At 54.6% G+C, this 21,362-nt stretch overlaps 1 protein-coding gene across 3 annotated transcripts in view; it reads left to right on the plus strand.

Annotated features, from left to right (window-relative positions):
- The first annotated feature begins 2,127 nt into the window (after positions 1 to 2,127).
- Positions 2,128 to 21,362, plus strand: part of CDK18 (cyclin dependent kinase 18) — a 41,330-nt gene continuing 22,095 nt past the window's right edge. The window contains exon 1 of one of the 3 annotated variants that reach the window (XM_054181062.1): positions 2,128 to 2,803. The gene's annotated coding sequence lies outside the window, so the exon portion shown is untranslated. Of the gene's footprint in view, positions 2,804 to 11,436; positions 11,642 to 21,362 lie in introns of those variants that run through there. The other 2 variants (XM_054181060.1, XM_054181059.1) reach the window with 2 other exon arrangements.

Here is a 21,362-nt window from a genome sequence, read left to right on the forward strand (position 1 = left end):
GTTACACGGGGCAGAGCCTCGTTAGTACCACGTCCGTCTGCCAGGGAGATGTACTGTGTTCGTGTCCCCCACACTGGTGGACATCCATCCATCACGCCGTAAGGCAGCTCCCCTCCCATCGTGTCCAGGAATCCCTGCTGGCCGGGTGCTCTGCCTCTCCGCATCCTCGTCCCAAAGCCAGCCCTCCCGGGCTTCCAGCAGTCCCTTCCTTGCCACGCTGATTATTGTAATTTATGTTTATGAGGAATGTTACGCACCAATAAGCAGCTGGTGTGACACAGCCACCGAGCTCGTGTCTGTGTCCACTAATTGCTTGTAACATACTTGCCCTTTGCACATCAGTTTCTCTTAGAGCTGGCTTCTCCCTCCATCTCCAGTTCAGGGGCTTCCTTTCCTTAATTAGCCGTAGCTTTTGCTGGGGATCTCCTTTGCTTTCTGTTTTAAACTGGACTTACAGTGCCAGGTGGTCTCATCGCTGTGGTACGGAGTGTGTGGCAGCAGTTGTTACGCCGAGGGCTGCACTGTGCTGAGAACGGCACAGAAGCGTTTGAGACATCTCCCTCCCGGAGACATCTCCCCTTTAAATAGAGGGGATCGATACGTGTGGAAGTCAGAGACATGCCAGAGCCTGGCTGGGCTGCCGAAAATGAGCCAGTTTCTGCAGCCAGCGGCCTAAAGGGAGCATGATGGCTAACGTCACATGGAGCCGCTGCTGACTTTGCAGCCCACATGAGCAGGTACTCATTGACCAGGGGTTAGGGGAGGGCAGTCGCTCACGCGAGCCGTTCGCGAGAGGCAGCCTGCACATCGTGCCTCGGGGTCTTACCCTTTGCTGCTCCTCCCTGAGCCCTGCGGAGCAAAGGATGCAAATCCCCACGATGCAGGAGAGAAACAAGCTGCTCAGGGCAGTGAGAAGAAGCCGCTCGCCCCGTGTCGCGGAGGATGGGGTCTTACCCCTGCTGCAAAGTCATCGTGCCCCAGCTGGGGCAATGGGCTTGAACTCCACGTCTGCTTCTGGAGGGGCAGTTCCAGTTCAGAGCCCGTTCGTTCAGCCCTGTGTGCTCAGACGAGTCTCACCTCGCCTGCTCACTGAACAGGGTGACTGAAGAGCTGGCGTCGAATGTTTTACCCCACTCACAGGGCAGAGGAGCATTACTGAGGGCTTCAGGTCTTGGCTGGGTGTTGCCATGGGTCAACAAACAAGATGGATCCTGGCAAAACATCCCTTTCCTCGATAGGGGCTCAGCTTTCACGCTTCTGCAATGCCATCTGTGAACCACTTTCCTGTTCCTCAAAGTGTCTCCCAACAAGCTTGATGGTTCTAATATAAGAAATGAGAGTCAGCAAGTCCCCCGAGAACTCCCACATTCAAATAGAAAAAGGGAAAAAGGAGTTCTGTCAGCAGCAGAACTAAGGAAGCCCCAATTTGTGTCTTCTGGACAGGCTTCCTTGTGGAATCTCATATGTCTGGAAAGGAGAAGATCCTATATGCTCCCTTGTGATAAGATTCCCCCCCAGAGAGCTTGTGCCCCCTTTCCTGCTCCTCACCAGCTCTGCTGGGTCTTCCAGGTTCCTGCTTTCCATACTCTGTGAGGATGGATTTTGCTCCTTCCCTGCCCAGGTGTCCCGCTGGCATCCCTCTGCCTTCCCCTGCCACATTAAACCTCCTGAACGTCCCCCAGATTTAGGCATAATACCCGCTAATTACAAAAACTCTACTGACAGGCAGGATGGTCTGCAGAGGAAAGGCGAGGATTAATATAGGCGAGGGATATAAGAAATTAATTAGTTTCAGACAGACAATGTTGGCACCTCCAGTCAGCCTGATTTATTTCCATGGCTGGTCTATTTTTGGCAAACTGAGAATGTTTGGCTAAATATAAGACAATAAATAGCTGGAATAGATGGTGAAGCCGCTGCTAAATACATAACCCCGCTGGAGCGACAGAGGCTGACATTTCCAAGGGCCGCAGGCAGCCCACGGCCCCCGCCGGGTCCCGAGCGTGCCCCCTGTTTCCCGGTATCTGCCAAGAGCCTCAAGGACGAGTAGGAAGAGCTCCAGGAGGGAACTCCCCCGGCCGCTGTGCTGGGGCTGGCATCTGCCTGCTTGCGCGGCTCGCCAGCCCGCAGAGCCGCCGAGCGGGGCCGGCTCCCGCCCGTCCCGTCCCGTCCCGTCCCGTCCCGTCCCGGGCCGACGGCGGGGGCAGCGGGGCCGAACGGGATCCTCATCTCCGGGCTGCGGCGGGGAGGAGCCAGCGCCGCACCGAGCCCAGAGCCGGCACCGCACCGCGCCGGGTCCCGCACCGACACCGCGCCCGCACCGCCTCCGGCACCGCTCCTGCTCCCGCACCCGCACCGCTCCAACCCCTTCCAGCACCGGCGCCGCACCGACTCCGGCACCGGTTCAACCCCTTCCGGCACCGGCATCGACTACGGCACCGCTTCTGCTCCGGCACCGCTCCCGACTCTCTCCGGCATCGGCACCGCTTCTGCTCCAGCACCGGCCCCGCTCCCGACCTCCTCCGGCACCGGCACCGGCTCCGGCACCGCTCCCGACCTTCTCCGGCACCGGCTCCGGCACCGGCCCCGCTTCGGCTCCGGTTCCAGCACCGCTCCGGCGCCGGTACCGCTGCAGACCCGCTCCGGCCCCGCTTCTGCTCCAGCCCCGGCAGCGGCCGCGGTGCGGCCCCGCTCCCAGCCGGTCCCCGGTGCGGCCCCGCGGCGCCGCCCCCGCTCTTCCCCGGGACCCGGCGCGGCGGCGGCAGGAAGGAGGAAGGAGGGAGAGCGACCTGCTCGGCGGCCGGTGAGTCCGGGGAGAGGGGGCGGCGGGCGGCGGACCCCCCTGCCCGCCCCCCCCACGGCCCCGGCCGGGGGCTGTCGCTGCCTTCGGGGCTGTTTTGGGCTTAAGGGAGGGGATGGGTAAAGTTGGAGTTACGGTGAGGGAGGGTTCGGCTCTGTAGCAGGCGCAGCAAGAATTTATAGCTGTCTCTTCCCTGGTGGAGGAGATCCCTGCGCGTCTTGGTCCTAAATGTGGTTTAGGGAGCCCTGGTCAACCCCTACACTCACTATCGACTTCTCCAACGCGCACTGTTTGGTGGACACCCCCAGCATGGGTCCCTCTGCGAAGGACCTGGGGGGGACCCTTCTGTCTCCACTGTGAAAGCGTCCAGGGGGGCTTGCAGGGGGGCTGACGTGGGGGGTCTGTCTGGTGGGTTCCCTTGCTCAGGCTGGAGCCCAGCTGCTGGCCGGCCGGCAGCATGGCATTCTCCTTGCGCTGCATTTTTGTGTGGCTGTCAGTATCAGCTGCATCTCTCCAACACGCCTGTTGCTCTGACAAGTTCCCAGGGGTGCAGAGAGCTTGCGCCCAGAACGCCTGTCCCGCTCCTCGCTGGCAAGGAGCTCCACAGACAAAACCACCCGTTGAGAGCAGCTCTCCCAGCCATGCCAGCACTAGCTCCTGGAAAGTCAGCCTTTAATAAACTGTCTGTGAAAACAAACTGGAATGAGCATGCTGGGCTGGTGGGCATAATGGTGGCATTAGCTCTGAAAAGAAGAAAGCATCAAGGTCAGGCCTGGGGCTGCTGGCATTGGGTTTTTTTGTGTTCTGCATCAACCAAATGAACGGTGCGATGTGTGTGTGCTGGGGGTTGGAGAAGGCGCCTGAAGGGGAAGCGCTTTGAACAAGCGGCAGGCAGAAAGTTGGTGCCTCAGGATGAGTTTTGTGAAAGGGCAAGTGCCTTCGGACAGGACCCTCTTTCCCGCAAGGAAACAGGACTAATTTCCGCCTCAGTGGTAATGGGGCAGCATGTAGATCTGCAACATGTGCTAACACACCGAGCTGAAATGTGGTAAATGCAAGCAGAGTCTTGTTTTCCAGCCTCACGAGGCATTGACAGGGCATCTGGGTCATGAAAACCAGTTCCCATGATCCTGAAAAGATTCCCTGGATGCAAACATCACTCCAGTAGATAATTGGTCAGTTAGCGTCAGCGGAGACACATCAGTGGTGGCACACTGAGATCTCACAGTGCATTTCTGCATCTTTTCCTCCCTGGAGAAGATACAAGTACATGGATGGGATGTGAGGTGTCCAAGAGCCTGACGCAGAGAAGGAACAGAGGCAGGAACAGGAGGAGGGCACCTGGTTCACCAGCTGGTACCCCATCCATGAAACTTCATCTGTGTCTGTGTGTGTGAGGCATCCAGCTCACAGTTTGATGATTTTTACACTCTCTTTGCCATGCCAGGAGACTTCTGTGCAAGTTTTGGTGCCTGATCTCTGGGCGGGACCCCTTTTGATGGGAGGTTTTGCAGATTTCACAGATGTGTTTCCAAGAACCCAGACTTACTCACCAATGCAGGAAAGTATTGGTACCACGTCCAAATGAGGGCAACTAACAAATGAGTAGTGGAACAACCTCGCCAGCAATGGCCGGGAGTTCCTCCTCACTTATCCTGCTTGGAGAAGAGAGGAAAATTTCTGACTAAAGAACAGGACTCTAGAGATCTGACCCTGTCCCTGGCCTTGCCACGGATTCTGTCTGACCTTGGACACGTCACCGCATCCCCATGTCTGCGTTCCCCCATCTGTTAACACTTGACCTTGCTTTGTTCTCAGAGGTTTGCTCCCTGAGATCTACAGAGCTTTGGGATGCTGGCAGAGATAGGCATGGAAGCACTAAAAGGCTTGTCTCGATGCTGTGAAGGCCCCTTTCACTAAACAAGCACTCTTTGTGGTCCCCTGAATGGACCCTTCAGACAGGCTGTGCTGGCAAGCGAGTGACAAAGAGTGAAGTGATGGTGTCACATATTCATACGGTACAGGTGACTGAAATGCAGCTGACGTGCCCGGCTGCTTTTTACTGGCTTCCAAACGATCTGCTTTAAATCTTTAGCTGCTGCCATCCGTATGCGTTCATTGCCATCGCTGGGGTCTTGTTTGTGGGAGTTGGGCAGGGGCTGGGGTACAGCCCTGCTGTGCCAAGAGCACGGGGACAGGAGGAGACAGTTTTTCCCTACTGTTGCTGGCGCTGTAACGAGACAAAATAGATGGAGGCAGCTTCAGTTTGCATATGGGAAAGCGGAGAGCCCAACTGACTTGCTGAAGGGAGCCTGTGGTAGCGCAGGGAATTGAGTTTTCATCTCCCAAGTCCATGAGGATCCCGCCGTTCCCTTTGGTGAGATGGAAACCTGTATATGCACTTTCCATATGTTGTGTTTGCATTAAAATATCCACGTTGCAGTTTCCACTGAGGCCATCCCCATGGTCTGGCCTTCTGGAGAGAAATGAATGTTTGGTCAATCCTTGTAAACCCTGAGACATTCCTCTGGCTTCCATACAGACCTGAGGTTTGGGCCAGGAGGTCTGAGAATCACCAGAAAATCTGGGACACATGTTTGGAGTCATGTCCAAATAATAGTAAGAGTTTCCAGGAGGGTTTATACTGAGTAGGAGCGTCCCGAATTCTCCTTCCATGCTCAGGGAAATTGAGGCAAACTTAAAGCAGCTTCTCCAGGCGATAGGGCAGGGGGTCTTGGCTCCGGGGCCAGCTACAGAGTTCGGAAAAGATCCCAACCCAGCCTGGAGTGAGTTCCTCTCTGTGTAATTAGTGTCCTGGAACCCTGAAAGGTCAGCTCTGATTGATGACATAGTCTCGATTTACTTCTTTATAGGTAGAAAAACAATAAAAGGTCTCTATTTAAAAAAGGCCCTTCAGCTGCTTTCAGCAAACTCTGCCCGTGCAGAGGTTTGACCTGCTGGGTTTGCTTTTCTCTAAATTAACTTGCTTCTGCTGTTTGTGAAGGGAAAACTGATAGCAGAAAGCAACCTGTTGATTAATGTAGATGCGAAAGCCCAGATTACAATCTGGTGAACAATTAACTTTGCAGAGTCGATCTGTAATCAGACCGAGCATCTTTTGCTCTCTCTTTACATTTCTAATCAAGGTTTCTTTTCAGGTAGCATTTTTGCCTGCAGCCAGTATTGCTCATCTGCTGCTTGTTTGCTCAGTCCCTCGCAATCTCAGCTCCTATCTTTGTCTAGGCAGCCGGGCTGGAAAAAGAAACTGGTGTGAAATTATTTTCAAGCCACAGAGCAGAGCAAGCAAGCCTTCAGAGATGGCTGGGCTTCGCCTGTGCTTCTGACACCGCTGCAATCTCTCATCTCTCCTGTTCTTTCTTTGCCTCCCTCCTTTCGTGCGGCTCCTTCTCGCTCTATCTCCAGTCGCAGCTTGAGCTCTGTATTCTCTTGCCTTCTGGGTTTCCTCGCTGTGTCAGGGGTGAGCTCCAAGCCGCCACAATGAAGGCTGGATTTTTGCAGGGGGGCCAGGCACGCCGCATTCCCACTGGGAAACGTCCGCGTGTCTCCAGCCCAGCACGCCTGCCCACTGGGCTGATCTCTGCTGAAAATCCGAGCGTTTGCTTTTCACACCTGAGCAGCAGCTGGGCTCTTGTTGAAATTCTCACTCGTGTGCTGAATGCGTAATGCCCCACAGTGGGAAGCGTAGGCAGGACCTGCGGGAATACAGCCCACGAAGCGGAAGGATGCTCCAGGCTTTGGGGCACTGGCTTCAGAGAGTTGGATTCAGATGCCGGCACCGGCTCTTCTCTTTTCGTTTGTGGCTTTTCTGCGCTCCCGTCTTACATCAGGTACCGTCCCTGCCACAGCAGGGTGCTGGGAGGATAAATACCTCCAAAGTGTTCACGCTGTGGAACGGGGGGATGTTTGACCTGCTGTTTTCGGAGATGGATGCTCACTGCTTTTGGGAACCAGGTCTCCCAGGGCAGCTCAGGTGGAGACATCTTGCAGCATCTCAGGCTGCGCACGGACGGTCTGGGTTTGACGTCGTCAGCCCGGCCCTGGGTTCTGCTTCCCATTCATCTTCCTTTGTGCATTTAAATCAGGGGTGTTTTGAAGCGGGGACAATTTCTCATCGCTGCCTTTTGCACGGCGAGTCCTCAGTCTCTGGGGCCAGCAGGCACCGCCGTAACAAAAATAATAAATTCTGGTGGCAAATTTCTGATACAGAGCTGTCAGTGCCCGGTAGCCGTCGCCTCTGCCAGCGTTGCAGGGACACGGGGTATCACGAGAGCTGTTACGGCTTGTGATGCACAGAGGGGGGAGCAAAGAGGATGGAGCGGTGATGGGTTTTCCTGCCCTTTTGTGAGCACACGGGGAAGGGAAAGTGGGCAGCTTCTGTGTGCACCTGGCAGGAAGGGCCCTGCCAACGAAGACACTTCATTGCCAATTACTGCTGCATCCAATCCAATTGTTTTGTTGCTTTTTCGTTTTGTTTATCGCCCCCAAACAGTTCTCCCTCGCAGCACCCTCGAGCTAGCACTATCGCCTTCATTTATCAGGCGGGGAACTGCGGCAAGGAGCGCGTTCCTGCTGTTAGCAAGGTCCCGTCGCCGATGGCACTGGATCTCAAACCTGAGGTCTGATACGCTCCCCGATACGTGCTGGTTTGTGCTGGTCTGTAGTGGACGGCCCGTCTCTCGCTGTCGTCTGAGGTGACAGGAATTCTGTTTGTCTTCCGGGCACCCTTTCAGTTTTTGCTCATGACCTGCCACACAGCCGTGTTTCTATTGCCGAGGGTTTCTCCGTGGACCCTCTCCCTCTCTGTCTTCCCCAAGCTCTGAAATGCTCAGCTGTTTCCTTTAGAACAACCCGAATTTCCCCAGCTGGGGGCTTTGGAGTGGGGCGGGGGCCTGGATTTGACCAGTTCCGCGGGGTCCAGCTGTTGTTTTGCTGATTTCATTGAATTGCTAAATTAAAAGGGCGAGACTGTTGAAGCTGACCACCGAACACTGAAACTTCTGACGAAATCGAAATTGTGCCTTTTTTGGGAAGCAGAAACATTCCAAACGTTCCGTTTCTTTCTGCTCTTTCTCTATTTTGATTTGGATAGTTTATTTTTCCTCTGTCTGTTTAATTAATTGGTAAGCATTAATATGCTGGTCACTCAGGGGGTATGATTCATGATCCCAGTTAGATTCAGCTTCAAATCCCCCCCCACAACTTCGCTTCTCCCTCGCACCCGCTTCCCCCCCGCTCCATTCCCGAAGCCGCGTCTTTTTTTAGTTGCTAAATCTGACAAGGTTTATGAACGGGAGCCTTAACCCTTGTGAACATGCACATGCATATAAATTCATCGGTGTTGGGTTTTTTCTGTATTCCAGTGTGGAACATCACCTGGAGCTTGGTTTTATGCCTTCTAGCATGACTTGAATTATTTGGTGGAAAGCCTCTTAGGCTGGCAGCTTACGCACCGAGCCTGTGCTGGGGCAAACACTGCTGATCTATAGATACCCAACGGTGCAGCCAGGGACCTATAGGGATCTTCAATAGCACTTTGCTTGTTTTTTTTTTAATATTTATTTTGGACTCTAAAAATCTGGTTGAAAGAGTGTTAACAGCAGCTGAAGTGAGCTCTTTTCACACAGAAAATGCATCCTCTTATTGCTTCTGCCCGCGTTGGTGGGTTAAATTCCACTTTCTGCCTTTCTTCGCCAGATGCTCAAGTGGTGTAAATCAGCATGGCAGTTTTGTCACCAGACAGGGCTGTGAGCGTCACAAATTCTTTCTAGTTTCCTAGTGGGATCTCTCCTGTGATGCGTGCTTGTGTCGTCTCTGCTGTCACCCAGATAACACAGAGAACTAGGAGCTACGGCTCATTTCTGCAGAACCAGCGTTGCCAGTGTCCTGCTAGAGAGTGTGCTTCGGAAATTCAGGGTCCAGCCCCGATGCGGTAGATGGGGGCGGCGGTGGTCCGTGACCAGCAGAGTGAAGGAAGCAGTTTGGAGGTAGGATCCAGGGCCAGATCTCCTTCCTGGCTGCGCCGTTGACTTGCTGTTTGACCTCGGGTGAGTCCCATCCCGTCTCTGCGCTTCGGTTTGTCCCGTCTCGGCTGGGGGGAAAATAGCCAAAGGGACTGCTAGGCTGAGGTGTGGTTCGTATTAGTGAAATGCTTGGCTATCCTTGAATGAACAGCGATACAGAAGGGCAAGGAACCGTTCCCGTGTTACCGTCGGCATAATAACCTCCCTGGCGTCTGTTCTCCGTGCCTTGAACTGGGGCAATGGTTTAAGTGCAGGAGAGAAGCAGTAAGGAAAAATCTGCTTTTAGCCTAAAGCATATATTGCTCCTTCTGCTACGCATATTCCTGAGGGTTGGTCAGCTTATAATTATTAACTAATTACTGCACAGTAATCACTGTGCCACAGGATACAGGAAGTATAGGCAGTCGGGAACAAGCCTTATCTCACAAATCCCAGCCTTTTCTTATCTGTCCTTTGTATTTTGCCCATCGCGGTGGTGTCTGACTTACAGCCCTGCCCATCAAGCTCTCAGAAGGCACATAACGAGTCAGCCTGTGGCTGGATACCTCCGTGCGCTGTTTGCTTTTCATGTTTGCAATTAGGGGACTGAAGGCCAGTGTTAGTCCGGAACAGGGATCGGCCACATCCCGGGCTGTGGCTGCGAGGAGGACCTCTATTTGCAGGTCTGCCAATGTTTCCCATCCTGCTTGAAGAAGACCGCATCTAGGGGTGAGCTTTCGCAGCCCTCGCGATCCACCTCTACAAGAAAGGCATTGATATCGTGTGTTTCCTGAGCGCGGCACTGGCCAGCGGAGGCGAATTAGCAGCCCCGGAGACTGAAAGCCTCTGTCTGTGCCGGGAGCAGGTTCGGCACAGCCAGGGAGCGGCTTGGCCACCGGAGTGCTGTGGGGTGCGGGGACCTGCGCAGGGTGTGATGGATCCGTCCCCGTGCGATGCTGAGCAGAGGGGGTCACCGGGGTCCATGGGACCTGGGGGACAGCACAGAGCCCCTGTCACCCCTCACTGCAGCCTCAGACAGAGCAGGGGAAGAACCTGCGCGGTGCCTTAGTCCATCAGCGGGCATGTTTTCTTTTTTGAGGAAGAGCTAGAGTCCGAAAAGAGGTCTCGCTGTGGCCTTGTGTGGTCAAGGCAAGAAACGTGTAAGGGATGCCCAGACTGCCCTGGTCAGAGGAGCCAAGGGGTGTGTTTTTCCACCTGTTTGGTTTTTGATTCAAGGCAGAAAACTTCTCCGAGGTGGGTCTGAGGTGGGGGAGGATGGGCTGTTGGGGCCATCACAGAATCATCCTCAGCATCAAAAGCTGCTGCTGTGCCTGTGGCCGAAGGGATTCAGGGACATGGGGACGTGAGGCTGGAGGAGGGGTAGTTTGAGCCCCACAGTTCTTGCGTTGACCAGGCGCCTGGGAGCTGTTTCAGCTCTTTGGAAGGGTCCCAGAACGGCTGCGGATGGTCTGGAGGCACCTGGGCAGCCTTCCTAGGACCTGGGGTTTGGGCAGGAATTTTCAAACATCATTTGCAATGTAAATTGGTGTGTGTGGGACAGGGAAGCAGCATTACCTGCCTGGGAGTCTGAGGAGGAGACAGAACGAGTGGGTTTTATGCTCTTTTTGGTCATAGGCAGGGATGGTTCTGTGTCTCGTCCAAAAGCCAATTAAAAGCTGTCAGAGGCAAAGAGTGCCCCTGTGTCTCCAAAATGCTCTCCCCATTAGATGAACCATCACCAAACCCCAGCGCGCTCCTCCCAGTATCACCGTCGCATCCCTCCCTCCCACCAGCATCCTCTCGGCGCCCCAGGAAGAGCGGTGGCAGCCAGGAGCTCCCGTCGCTCTGGTCGCTGCCCTGTCCCTGGAGAGCCGGGGCTGGGGTGCGCGGAGGTGCCCATCGCCCTCTTGAATTCCTCTCAGAGCCCATCTGCAGCTCCGCAGCGATGGGAACAGGTATTCCCTCTGTGCAGGAGGGGCAGAGAGAAGGTCCCATTGAGTCGTCATAATTCCAGGAAAACATGACACAGTATCTGAGGGAGAAGGCGTGTTTTTATAAATTACCATTAACAGCATGTGTGCTATTTAAGTACTTAATCCCTTTCAATCCCTTCTTATTAACGATTAATTGTGCAACTAATCGCGCTATGATAGCGGCATTGCGAGTGCAGCTTGTCGCCGTGTGTACAACCAACCCCACCAGTATCCCACCAGATAAGAACTTGGAGCGGTGGCGGGAGGGGGGCACCTCCGCTCGGCTGATGCTCTGCCGTGGGAACGGAGGCCAAATCGCTCGTCTCTGTGGGCTTCACAATTATAATCCTTTCTTATCTCGAGCGTTTCCTATGGAACATGCAGTTTATCAGCTTGCGAGGCAGGAGAGGAGCAGGATTGAACACAACCAAGCGAGCTTTGAACAGCCCTGCGTGATGTAGTCCCTTTTCATCTCGCTTTCTGAGCTTTCAGTCTCCTTGACTCTCGTGGCCCGTTGCTGCAAAGCACATGGAAATAGGTCTGTGTTTTGATTTGGGGGGTGGAGCGGGCTATAATTTGAAATACAGCTTGTGAAATATGCTTTTGATGTCTTCCAAAAGGGCAGTGGACTGCAGGCCACCGCGTGTGACATCCCGGCACCTATCTCTCCCTAACAGGGTCCATGCTGGGGAGTCCAGCCCTGCGTTTTCCTGCAAGACATCGCTCTCCTTCGCTCTTTCGCTCTGTTTATCTCACGCTGGGCTCTGTTATCTCCCCCCCTTTTCCAGGGCTCGTGCAGAAACCCATCGAGCTTGTCAAGGACACCAGAGCTGCGGGCAGCTCCACCGGTACGCAGTGGGAGTTGCGATAGTTTTTAAAGTGCGGGGGGAGGTGGGTTGGGAGTGAAGAGAGAAGTGGAAAAGTGAGCTTAAAAAAGAGGGGGGAAAAAAAAAAAGAGAAAAATTCTTTATTTTAAAACCTCACCAAATATACTTGCTTTGTCTGCCATGCCCATGACTGACATTGCAACTTCGAGGACAGCGAGCGGCGAGCTGGGGCTCGGCTTGGCGAAACAGCTGTTATTTACAGTTTAACAAGGAACAAGGTTTATCTGAACAGCGTGCGCTTGCCCAGTTCCCAGATATGCATGAAATGTTGCCCTCCACAGGGAAGTGAGCAGAGGTTTGCAGGCACTGGGGCATGCTTAATCTGTTTATACATGTTTCATCTGGGATCTCTCTATTTGGTATCCAGACGTGTCCGTATTTGGTTGAACGTGAAAATGCCGTAGTCGTGGCGTGGTTAGGGTAGGGATATGAGGGAGGTGGGTGTCTCCAGGCAGTGCAGAGGGACGAGGATGCTCTGCAAGCGTGTGCTGCGCTCTCGGGGACGGAGGTTTCCTGGAAGGCAGCATCTCACGGGGTTTGGGGTCCTGGAGAGTTTGCACCATCCCAGGGCCTGGGCTGGGCTCTTGGGCAGTCCTCCTGGTGGCATCCCTGTGTTTAAGGAAAATGGTGCTGCTGGTGCAAAACACCTGACGAAGAGCTTCCTGAGCAGAGCAGGTACAGCAGGGACGCAGCGGGACAGTCGGATCTGCAAGAACATCCCTGTCCTGGGCTGCCCAGGGGAGGCAGGTACACCAGAGGACCTCAGGATGAGGAGAAAAGGGGAGAGAGTGTCTCTGCATCTCAGAGCAGCCTCCCGTCTTTCTGCTGTCCCAGCGCTTTCTAAGGAAGCTGGTGGAGGAGGCAAGACGGTTACTGGGAAGGTTGTTGCCATATGGGCACGTGTCCAAGCTGGCTGGCAACCCCGGGTCTCAGGAGCTGCCGTGCATCTGGGGGAGCCCCTCATTTAACGCCAATTGTGCTGGACGCAGCCTGAGCGGAGCAGGACTACGTGGGGATCCGCTTCATTTGCGTTCACGGCTCATTCCCTGAGACGTTTGCTGCTGTGAAAATCTCTTTTGCTGTTTGCTTCTGCATTATTCCTTGCCTGCATGTGGCCCAGACAATGTCTGGTTTTCGCCGTGTTGCCCAACCCCTGGCTCTTTGCGAAGTGGAGAGGCTTCATGCGCAGAAATAAGGAGCGCAGTGTTACTGGCGGAGGTCCCGGCGGTGAGACCGGAGAAGGAATGGCAGGGACGCTTGGCTCCCTTCAGATGATGGAGGAAAAACTTGAACCTTGAAATGGGGAGAGGGGAGAGAGCATGGGGGCCAGGAGAGCCGGTGACACCCTTCTGTATGGGGGCAGCCGGAAGAGTTTGCAGCAGCCGGGCTCGAGTCGTGCATTGCCCCGAGGCAGGCAAAGCGCTGTCAGGGTTCACCTTCAAGGTGGTGCATGGGCCAGGGAGAACCATCCCTGGGGGCTGTTCGTGCTGATGCAAGGGTGTCTCAAAGCCTGGCATCCAGGCAGAAACACGGAGCTTTTGCCAAGTTTGCTGCCTCAAAACAGTGCTCTTATCGCACTGGGATCCCTGGCAGCCACCTCTTGCTTCGGGAGGCTTTTTACATCTCCTGCCTTCCTCCAGCCTTGGCAGCGGCTTAGTAGAGCAGAAGTTCCCGATCACCAGCTGGAACGAGGGCTTGGGCAGCCCCTTCTCTCATCGCGAGGATGAGGTGCGGGCTCTGGGAAGCCAAGCCAAGGCAGAAGGACCACGGGGATGCCCACTTGCACGTCTCACCCCCAGCTGGGGCTCTCGGCACCGCCGCGGTAACTGTGATAAGGAAGGGTCCGGATAAAAGATACTGCAGCACGACTCTTCCCATTACGGGGGAGACGGGGATGCCAAAAGTAATTACAGTTTGTGCTGCGCTTTGAAATCCTCCGATTCCTCAAGCGTGGGCTCGTCGGGCTCCCTACCTGTGTGGCTGCGTTCCCCTGGCATCGGAGGGAGAAATACACACACGTGCGCAAAGCCCTCCGAGGATGGGTGCACAACTGGTTTAAGATTAAATACCAGATTAGTGCAATCCTTGGCAGAGAAGTAGACCTGCGGTGCTTGCTCACCACCTTACCGCCACGTGACTCTTCCCGAGCTTTAAATAAAACAGATTTGAAACCCTGCTGCAAAGAGTTTTATGTGCCTGGTGCCGAACAGTGGTACCAGAGCACCGTCCTGGGGAGAAACCCAGTCCGTAGCTGGCACTGTGGGGACCAGTAGGTCAGGAACACCGTCCCCTTTCATTCAGTTCTTTTTCTGGTGCTGCAGAAAGATCTGTCTGAGGGCGGGGGGGATGGTTTATTAGCCATGTCGGCTCCAAGGAGCTGCTGGATCTGAGCTGGGAGCTTGCTGGGGGAGGAAGGAGCGTTAATCCCGTATGAAGCTGTTTGTACAATCTCTCCAGCTCCTCCTCCCATCGCCAGGTATTTGCCGATGGTAGAGCGTAACTGGCAGGAGCCTCGGCCCGTTTCTAAGCGTGATTTATCCGGGTAGAGCAAGGCAGGCTGAACTCCGTGCGGTTTAACTCTCCCAGAAAACGCATGGTGAAATGCCGAGCTCTTTATTGCTTTGAGTGCTTGTGGTGGTGCTGCTTCTTTATAAATGTTGTGCTTCTGTTTATATTAAAAGCGTTTTCTGTTTTTTTCCGGGAAATTAGGTCCTGTCAAGATCCTTTGATGATACCAGGGTTCCCTCTGGCAAGACTTTCCGCAATGCTCTGGCTTTCATTTCGTCTCTTCACCTTTCCGTTGGGCGCTGCTTGTTGCCCCCCTCCTTTTCTTTGCACGACAGGTAGCTGCGTTTCACGAATCCCGCGGGACGGTCGGGTGTACAGGATGCAATGTCTTTAAATTTTTTTTTCTTTAAATACCCTCCCACGGAATGCTTTTAGAAAGGAGACCCGGGAGCGGGACTGTGTGATCCCTCTGCTCGGGCCAGGCAGGGGGATGGCAGCCGAGCTCTGCTCCCATCCCTGGGCATCGGCTCAAAGCCCTCTCCTCCGTCTGCCTTCCACACTGCACTGAGGACGTTAATTACCCCCAGCCCTCGTTTCGCACCGACACCATCCTTTCAGCCTTGTTCTCATGTGCTGGAAAGAGAGATCTTAGGTGGAAGATGAAATCATGGGTCACAGGAGGAAAATTCCAGTGTTTTCTGTTAAAGAGAGAAGGAGGCCACTTATCCTGGCTCCTCCTGACCACAGCAGGGAAAGAAAATCCTGGCTTTCCACGAGCTCTTGTCTGCACGGCAATCGCAGATAAGCTTGCGGCTCTGGGAGCTCTGCGTGGGCTGGGGAAGGAGCGAAAGCTCTAATTAAAAAAAAAAAAAAAAAAAAAAGGAAAAGGAGGAAAGAAAATAGCAATTAAGAAGCCAGCAGACCCTACATACCCCGTGCTGTGCGAGCGTGTGGATGACAGCGCTGCACAGCTTCATCCAGCGGGACGGAGCTGCGGGAGAGGCGCAGAGGGACTCGGTCTCTCCTGCGCCAGGGATCTTCTCCTGTAACATGGATCCTCCTTCCCATCCATCAGTAAAGGAAGGGCAGGCACTGACAGCTTCAGCCACAGGTCTAAACACTCCTGGGAGAGAAAATAAGAGGCTTTGTGTTACTGAGAATGGCGTTCTTTGGCAGCTGGAAGCTGGCACCCTCTTCGCCGTCTCTCCCAGCCACCTGGGAACGCCGGCTGCCAGCCGCGGGGATGGCGGGGCTCGGGTTGTGTTTCTGGAGTCTCTTTCATCCAGCAGGATCCGTGAACGCTTTCTTGGTTGCGCTTGTATATTCGGGAGCCTCTTGTCACTTTTGGGGTGTGACATGACGGGCAGGTAACAGGGAGGCGATGCGGGGAGAGGGGAGGCAGGACTCACAGCGAGGTCAGCAACGGAGCCAATCTGCCTCGGATGCAACTTGGATTGTGTTAGTTAATTGTCAGTCAGTAATTGTTTGAGTGTCATAAAAGGCAAGGACCGGGGCCGGCCTTTGCTCGTGATGTTCCTCTTCAATAATTGTGTTGATATTGCACAATTCTCACTGTGCAATGAGCTTGGTACACACATGGTGCCATGCGTGTTGTGAGGGACGTGCCCGCCGTGTAATAAAAGGATGAAAGGAGAAAGTGAGTCATGGATAAGGGTAGAGAACGGCTAAATACCATGCAGCCGATCGGCAGCGCCTCCAGGAGCATACCTGAGCTGTAAAGTGCTGCTGCCCCAGCAATCCCAGCACGGCTCTTTGCTCCCAAGGGTGACGTTAGAGCTTGGGTCTGTTGGGTCACGGTTTGGCACCACCGTACGACGAGACGGGGCTGCCATCACGGTGGGTGCTGCCAGTGGGACACACACCTAGAACTCCACAGCGGCCGTAAATTAAGTCTCAATAACTTAAATAACTGCTGTAGAAAAATGGAGTATCAGAGGGAGCATCTCTGTCTCCGAGCCAGACGCGGTTGTGTTGGGCTCCAGGGGGTCAAGTCGTGCACTTTTGACAAGTCTCGTTCCCTGCTGCCCTCCCTTCCGGTGCAAACCAGCAGGGATGGATGGATTGGAGCAGATCCCGGGATCTGCTGATCCACAGCATCTGCGCCTCCGGACCCCTCACCCCCTGAAGAGGATGGACGTACCATAGAACCACTGACACGACCACCTTGGGGGTGGCTCCGCACGGCCCCCAGACAGTGTGAGCACTGAGCTCCCACCCCTGCCTGTGGTGGACAGACTGGCTGTGAGCGGTCGATTGTTGTTCCAGCCGAACACTGGACACTTTTCTCAGGTTAGCTTCGGCTGAGGAATAAGTGCCCAGTGTTTTGAGGCTGCTGGAATAATGACCGTCATTTTAATGCCTTCCTCGGAGCTGCCCTGATCTCACCAAGAGCCGGGAAGAGCCGAGCGAGAACTGCTGACTGCGCCGCACAGGGCTGCGGACACAGAGAAAGGCAAAATATACAAAGGCAGAACAAACCTCCTTTGTGTGCTCTTGTTACTGGGCTCATTGTCAGGACTGGGACAAGCGGGAGTGGAAATGCGCATCTAGCAAAACGGCTTTTCCTTCCCCCTCCCACCCGTGCATCGGGTACAGGTTATGAAGTCTCCGAAGGCTGGGCTTGCAGGAAGTTTTCCATGGCGTTCACCCTTTCCGGGCTATCTTTGTGTCTGTCTGAGTCCCAGAGATCTGTACGTGCTCCATGGGGCTCGTGCTTTGCCTGCGTCGTTGTCTCTTAACAACACCTTACCAAGGACTAATTGCAAGGCTGCAAACGAGGGATGGGACCCCTGTGGGCGCTGCACACCCCACGAACCCGGCTTCCAGGGTGCACCGTGCACGGGGCACGGAGCAGAACCGTGCACGGGGTGACGGCTGAGGCGAATGCAATCAGGACGGGAGGACGGATGCGTTGTCATTCTTGATTTATAGCTGGGGAAACCGAGGCATGGAAGCCGGTCTTGCGCATTTGCTACAGGATCATTTTTCCTCCCAAGCCTCCTCCAAACCGCAGACGTGAGAAGGGAGGACAGTGATCTCCTGGCTGCCGTAATCACACTCCCGGTGCACTGCATTTGTTGTAATCATGGAAGCCGGTAGTACAGGAGGGGAAAAATATTGCAATGCGAGGATGGACCGACTCCCTGGAGACCCAAAGTTCCCTTTTCAATCATGCCTCTGCCCTGGGATGAAGGGTTTTGCTGTTTGCTACAGGGCTCCTGTAGATTAATACGAATTGATTGCACTCCCTTCCCCGCAGGACCTTGACCTCCTGGCAAGGGCTTTGCTCCCCGCGTCGGAGGGAAATGTCAGGCCCCCTGAACAGCGGAGCCAAGCGGTGGGAGGGAAATGTGGAGGGAGGAGAGCTGGGCTTGCTCTTTCCCCCCTCACCACTCGCCTTTTGGGGAGAGTTATTGTGCAAACGGCTCTGTCTGATGGGCAGGGTCCGTGTCGGTCCTCGCTGCAGCTCAGAGCAGCCTCGGTCCATCTGAACCAAGCTCCCCAGGACTGGGCTTTGCAGCATCTGTCACGGGGAGGGAGCGGCTGGGACCTTGTTACCCCGGGGGGAATTTCATGCCGACAGCTGAGCAGCCGGGGAGACGTTCATTTGCTGGTCGGGGGATGAATTCCTCCCTTGCCCCTCCGACCTTGCTCCGGTAGGATTCCCAGCTGCTGCAGAAAATTCGGCATCACCCCTGGTGTATGTTAGCGTCATCCCCAGCAAGCTGTAATTTCCCTCTGACTCCCCAGAACAGCCCCAGATCTCTCCCCTTCCCCCTCTGTCCATCTCCCGAGGACCCGGCTCTGGCCCTGCCGAGGAAATTCGGAGCGGAGGAGGAATTCGGGTTGTGCTGAGCTCCTGTTTGCACAAGGTTGTGCACCATGGAGGGGCCGAAATCTCTCCCATCGCCAGCGTCTTGGCAGCTTCTGCTGCTCTTCTCTGCCCCTCCTCTGTGCGGGGGCTCGGGAGGGAGAACATCCACTGGCCACCCCGGGGACCTGCTGCTGGCCAGCGGAGAGGGCAGCCCAGCACACGAGCGATGCCGGTGAGCTTTCGGGGGGGTCTGCCCTTTGTCTCTGGGATGCGAGGAGGGGCACGTATGCAACCGGTGCCTCCGCGGGTTGTTTGTTTAGCCCTGTAGGCACATGCAGCCTTGCAGGATGGCTGTGTTTGCAGAGCAAATAAGGCTCTACGAGCAGAATTCGCCATTTCTCTGATCCTTGCAGGAGCGAATCAGTGCTACCTAATAGCCAGAAAGAAGCATGAGCTGTAACTGCTGAATAGACTGTTCATTTTGCCTGTAAACACGAGCGTTAACCTCTGTGGATAAAAAAAAAACACAAAAAAACCCAAAAAAACCCCCCCACCTTAAAAAAAGCATACTATTCCCTCCAAGCCTTCCATCCTTTCAGCTGGGAAATGGGGGCAGGAGTCTGTTAAAACGGTAAGAAAAGAATGGAGCCACTTATCTTTTGTGAAGAGCAATAAAGTGGTTATTGCTTGAAGGCCTTGCTTCCAAGCCCCTGCAATATGCTGAAGGAGAAAGGGGACAGTTTCATACACTGATGGTGGCTTGTCTGTGCCTAAAATACCTGTCTCTTGAATTCCCCAGCAGAGAGCCAGCGGGTTTTGCTGTGCAGACGCAAGAGAGATTCACAGGGATAGTCACAGCTCGAATGCCGATGGGAATAACTCGCTGTGGAATAGCGAGTGCGGTTATTGCTTGTGCAGCGAAGAACGCGGCTTTGAATGCGGTGTTTAAAGAATCGTTAACATCTTGTCTTGATCATGTGGCGAGCTTTCCCGACGGCGTTCAGCTTTGGGCGCTTTGAAGTGTTGTAGCCAAGTATTTACTCTCTGACTATACTACAGTAAATGCAGATCGTTCACGCTGCTGGCTTTAATCCCCGCTCCTTGGCCACATGCCAGCCTGAGGGCTTCCATTTTTGCCCGTTGATTTGCCTAAATTCCTTATTGCCCTTACAGATGCCTTCTCCCTTTCGCGTCCTGCCCTGCAACGTCATGTGTCGGCACGCCGTTCGTCGGCCGGCTGCTCCCGTCGCAGGGCTGCCTGCAGCCCAGGGGTTGCTGTAATTCCCTTCGAGATCCTTCAGGCTGTAAAACAAGTGATGTCATTGCTTTGCTTAGCAAGTGCCGCTTTCTCTCACAAAGTCAATAAATGCCTCCACTTCCTTCAGTGCACTGAAGGCGGTGGGAAACAAGAGGCGGTCGCTAGCAATTCTTCCTTTGAAATCTATACTGTGGAGGAGAGGGCTGCTCCGTTTAGCTGGAAAATCCCACCTTTAGGGCATTTTAGGTCCAAACGGCCACTTGGGGCAGGGCGAATTCCTCTCTGGGAGGAGCAGAGGGCTGAGAACAAGAACAGTCCCATAAATTCCGGCTGACAAACACTTTAATGTGAGCTCCACCACCAGGTGCCAAGTAGGTCCAGGTCTGGCTGGTACAAACAGCCACAATTGCCCAGAGCCATAAAGATAACGAGCAGGGGGCAGGCGTGAGCGTAGCAGCAGAGGTAGCTCGCCACGGCGGTGCTATTTTTGCCCCAACCCCACTTGCTCCACAGTGAAGGTTTGTATTTTTCAGCCGGTAGCTGCTGGTGCTCCAGTCGGTGGCAATGGAGAGGGGAAAAGACTCGGACTGCAATTTGTGGAGCACAGGTTTTTGTCGGTGTGAAGGTGTTTGCCTCCTCAACCACTCAAGCCATTTTGAGGAGAGAGAGTGGACAGGGAAGGAGACAGAAAGACCCTTTCCCTTCATAGAATCACAGCATGGTTTGGGTTGGGAGGGACCTTGAAGACCACCCAGTGCCACCCCCTGCCCTGGGCAGGGACACCTCCCACCAGCCCAGGTTGCTCCAAGCCCCGTCCAACCTGGCCTTGAACCCCTCCAGGGATGGGGCAGCCACAGCTTCTCTGGGCAACCTGGGCCAGGGGCTCACCGCCCTCACAGCAAACAATTTCTTCCTAATGTCTCATCTAAATCTCTTCCAGGTTGAAGCCATTACCCCTTGTGCTATGGCTACATGCCCTTGTAAAAAGCCCCTCTCCGGCTTTCTTGCAGGCCCCATCTGCTCTTCATTCACCACTTCATCCGCTTCCTCATTCACCTGGAATGTCTTTTATATTCCCTGTATCTTTCCTGGTCCTGGAGCCGAGGACCCTTCTGGATTGGTGTGGTGGGGGATTGTCGGTGCAGGAGTTGGTGAGCACCTTCCCATGACCTTCTGGTCCCACGGTGTCCCTTGTTCTCCTGACCATCTCATGCCACTCCCTGCCAGGGTGAGACTTTGTCCCCACCGTGGCAGGGTGACTGCTGTCCTTTGGGCACGGCAGGCATGGGGGGGGACCAGCTCTGCAGCAGCCCCCAGCCCTCCAGCCCAGTCCCCCCAGTGCCAGGCAGCGTGCCCTTTCCAAAAGGGCAGGAGAGCGGATGGTGCTCAGAGCTGGGATCCATCCTCCTTGGTCCTGCGAGTGTGTTATCCGGGGTTTGATATCCAGGATTGAGCAGCCTGGTCTAGTGGGAGGTGTCCCTGCCCAGGGCAGGGGGTTGGAACAAGGTGATCTTTAAGGTCCCTTCCAACCCAAACCATTCCGTGATTTGGATACGGTTCTTTCAGCCACTCTTAGGGGTGCGCGTTGCTAAACCTCTCTTGAAATGCTCCAAGCTGTGATTTAAGCATCTTGAGGGCCTGGCGAGGGGCAATCTCATGCAACTCTCCCTCTCCTCTCTGCCCGTCTCTAGTGATGGCAGCCTGGTATCCCTGGTATCTTCAGGTGGATTTGAAGTCAGGAGTCAAGTAATTGCAGCCCTTGCTGCTGCGAGGGTGTCCTCACGCTTGCTGCATTATGGACATGTACACGGCTCTCCTGGGGCGCTACCAGCGCGCAGTTTGTTAGTGCAACCTTCACCAGAGATGTGTGGAAACTTCCTTGTGCCGGAAAGAATAATTTCAAATTCTTCATTTGAAAGAATAATCGCCAGGGCTTATCTGAACGTTAATGTGGAAAGATTGTCTCTTGTTTGAGGCTCTGATGTACGTGCTGGGAGCATCACGGATTTCCCCCGGGCTCATGTTTCCTGTTTGGGGCTAAAACCGTGCCCAGCACAGGAGCCTCTGTGGCTTTTGCTAGT

The sequence above is a fragment of the Rissa tridactyla genome, chromosome 21 (assembly GCF_028500815.1).
Source record: "Rissa tridactyla isolate bRisTri1 chromosome 21, bRisTri1.patW.cur.20221130, whole genome shotgun sequence".
Classification (NCBI taxonomy): domain Eukaryota; kingdom Metazoa; phylum Chordata; class Aves; order Charadriiformes; family Laridae; genus Rissa; species Rissa tridactyla.